Below are 3,773 nucleotides of genomic sequence, written 5' to 3'. Positions count from 1 at the left end.
TGTACGTGCCTTGTGGTGCTGTGGAAAAAGTGTCATCTGTCATTCCCAACATGACCTAGAAATGCATTTTCAGCTGACGGTGCACCACGTGTGGATTGTGTGCTACGCACTGTGTCAGGTAGATCACAATTATCTGGTGTAATCCTCGTAACTACTATAGGACAGAAATGAACATAGTTGCCTTCAGTGTAGAGATGAGGAAGCTAGATCGTAGGAAAGGTTAGTAATTTATGCTGGATCACAGAGCAAGTGGCAGGGCCGGTTTTGAAGCTTGTCTTGTCTGTTGTGACAGGGCACCGAGCACCTGTGCCAAACAGGGCCCGCGTGTTGAGACGGGAAGTTGCTGGCGAGAAATCTGATGGCTCTTCCCCCCCCCCCCCGCCCCGGTCTCTCCCAATCCCCACCCTTTTCCTCACTTCTTCCTCTTTCATGTTTCAAGCCTCTATCTCCCTGTTCCTTTTACATGATTTTCTTTTTAGAAACAAAAACAAAACCAAATTTACTTATTGGAAGAATCTGAAAATAATAAAACGGCCTTCATTAACAATGAACAAATTTTAAGATATTAATATGAGACATTAAGAATTCACATGAAAACTCCATGTGTTCTAGGTCGAACAGCTGTTTCTAGACTTGTCAACACTTGCTTTTTAGATGCATGCCCCACACTGCAGACCGTGCTCTCCGCTGAATCACACCAGAGGCCTACTCTTCTCATAAGCCCAGATGAACAGCACAAATCTTGGGGACATGCGACCACAGCAGACCAGCCCTGAAGCCAGACCACTTAGGACTTCATAGGTGCTGAGGTGTGACATCAAGGACCTAGTAGGTCCTGGCTTTAACAGGCAGAAAAAAGTTCAGCAGGGCCAGCCCTGCAGCAATCAGCCAGTCTTTCTGAGCACCACGAGACAGAAGCCTGCCTTTGCCCCAGAAGCCAGCAAAAGAATGGGCAATCCTCCCTTCCTACTACTGCCGTAGAGGTGAAGAAGAAACTGAAGACAGATGTCTGGCTGAGGTGACTTGGCTGACCTCTGACTCTACAAAGGCTCCAGGGCCTGTGTGGCACCCATGTGTGTTACTTGTTTACATACATGCTCTGCACACAGGGCTCCCTATGGCTGCTGCTCAGATGCATATCTAAGATTGTTGTGGAAGGAAGGCAGGTCCTCAAGCCTGATGTCAATAGTGAGCTGGTTTCAAAACCCTTGGGACCACTTTGTGAGGGAAGAGTGGAAGTCCTGTCCTGGGCTGTCTGAATTGGCCTGAACAACAGGCAGTCCCCTCTAAATCTTCACAAAGCATGTACAAGAAAATATGTACATAATCACTTCAGAAAGTTTAAAATGAAATAGAAGTGTACATAGAATCTAAAATGTCTCAGGAAGTGCTGCCTTGCTGTATGAGGAATGTGGCATTGCCGAATGGCTGAGCAAGGAGTTTCCTGTCTGCTCTGGAAAGAGTCAGAGGCCTTGGGCTGAACTCGGAGGCACCTAGCCATCACATGCCTTGCCAACCCATAGCAAAGCTGTCAGGTGACCCTAAGAGTTGCAGGGGGAAAGGTCCAGGCCTTGGGGAAAAGCACTTCAGCTAAAGGGAGATTTCTGGCAGAGACATTTATTATTTTGCTATCAAAGGGGAGATCAATTACTTCTGACCCCTCAGAATTTCAACAGACTGATCTATGGGAATTCTTGACCTAGGATCTCAGGGGTCCTTGGGAGAGATGTAGGACACCTAGTTCTGTTCTCATTTTGCTTTTTTAGAAATGAAAAAGAGGTTTAAAGACATTAAAAAGCTGACTTGTTCTTCAAAAGGCTCACCCAAGCTCTCCCAGCAAGGTGTGCAGGACACAGATGCCTGGACAGCCATGTAGTTTGTCAAGGCCAGATCAGTCAGAAGGTCAGCGGGAGAGCAAGAGAAGGAAGGCCCCCAAGTGTTTGAGGGTTCAGGTTGGAGGCTGGGAAGTGAGGCCTAGCTGTCTTCCTCATCCTGGACCTCATCATCTGGGAAGTAAGCTTGCTTCTTTCAAACATTCCAGTGCAGACACTGGGCAAGGCTCTCAAATCAGCCGCTCACAGGGTCACACACACAGAGGGCAGCAGGTAGCAGGAGGTGGTGATGCTGATGCTGTGTCCATGACTCATTTCGGGCTTCTTCCAGCCATCAAAAGACACCCATGCAGTGTTCCTGGCTTCAGGTGACAGCATAATCTTCAGCTTGACTCCTGCAGGCACCACAATGAGCCGGAATGACAGTGAGTGGGGGCAGATGGGTGTAATCATGATGGCCGGCACACTGGGGAGGACCACGGAAGCCCTGGCTGCAGCTGCCTGTACTGTGCTGCCTGTCGGGATGGACACGATCACGCCAGTGCCCTGCACAGTGGTGACAAGGTATCCATCCAGGTAGACATCTATGTTTGACAGGTACAAGGAGGAACCCCTGTCGATCACCACTTCATTCAAAACCTGGTACTGAATAACCAGCTTTCTGCCCTCTGTGAGCCAGGCCATTTTCACTGAGGTCCTAAGAGATGCCTATCTTCTTGTCTCTGAGCATTTTCACCACCTTGACCTTCAGCTGGCTCCTCAGGATAACAGCAGCATTTCCCTGTATCGCCTGATTCACTTGGAATTGGAAATTCTCAAAGATGAATGCGGTCAGGAAGCCCAGAGAGCCAAGGTGGAAGGCCATGACAGGAGGCATACTGCCCTGGAAAAGGAAGGAACCATAGAGCATGGTGCTGTCTCCTCCAAAGCATATGATGAAGTCTATCTGGTTGGAAATGTCATCATAATCTTCATGGAAAGCGCAGAACTTCTTCCTCACTGGTCCAAAGTTTTCCTCACTCCTACAGCAGGGTCTTCCAGCACTGTCTTTTCCTCATACGCAATCATGTTGCTCTCCTCCATGAGGTATATACAGAGCTCTTTGAAGGGCTGCAGTAGGCTGGCATCTCGGATCTTTTTGATGATAAGCATGCTCTTGGGAGACTGGTTTCATGTCAACCTCTGGCTTTCAGGGTCCTGGATGTTCATGATGGTCTGAGGTTCTGTAGCATGCAGGCCTTTGGTTCAAACATAGTTACTGGGTACGGCCCATGGAGAGAGCGGGTCCTCCTGAGCTCCCTGTTGCTGCACAGGGCAGGTAAGGCTGAGAGGCTCTGAGACTTGGCCTGGAGCCTGATGGAATGATTGCAGTTCCAGGTCTCATCCCCATGACACGCTGTGCAGTGGTGCGAGGCTGAATGAGGGCTTTCCTCCCAAATCCATTCTTCTTTTCCTATTCCATTTCCATTGTTGATATGAGGAAAACGCATCAGCTGCCATGTGCCCACGTGGGTGTCCACATGCTGGGCCAAGTCATCAGTCCCTGCTGCCCTACTGCTACCTGGCTGTTAGTGACCCAGCTGCCAGCCAGTACAGAGTCCCTTCTATGTAATGTTCTGTTTGATTACCATTAATTTATTTTGTTGATTTACCTTTATGGTATAGACCTTGCCCATAGTAAAATCCAAAAGACAGATAAAAAGCAAACAAATGAAGGAATACATATCGTACGCCATTGCAAATACTGCGTTTGCATTGTCCTAGGGACACAAAGATGGGGGGAAAATTTGAAGTCTAGGAGACTATGCTATACTAAAGTTTTGTCTCCAAAGAAAAGAACCTGTACAAATGAGGTAGGAAGGGATCTTTAGGCAGGTATTTAGACACTGCTTGTCAGTGGAGACAGCCAGGGTGCTTCCTGATAGTCCTAGGAGATAGAGC

At 48.3% G+C, this 3,773-nt stretch overlaps 1 pseudogene; it reads right to left on the bottom strand.

Annotated features, from left to right (window-relative positions):
- Nucleotides 1-1,974: 1,974 nt before the first annotated feature.
- LOC125413235 (NAD kinase pseudogene) lies at nt 1,975-3,312 on the bottom strand (annotated as a pseudogene).
- Nucleotides 3,313-3,773: the final 461 nt, after the last annotated feature.

Source organism: Myodes glareolus, chromosome 2 (assembly GCF_982192425.1).
Source record: "Myodes glareolus chromosome 2, mMyoGla1.1, whole genome shotgun sequence".
Classification (NCBI taxonomy): domain Eukaryota; kingdom Metazoa; phylum Chordata; class Mammalia; order Rodentia; family Cricetidae; genus Myodes; species Myodes glareolus.
Note: the sequence above shows the minus strand (reverse complement) of the source record. Positions and strands in the feature narration are given on the sequence as shown.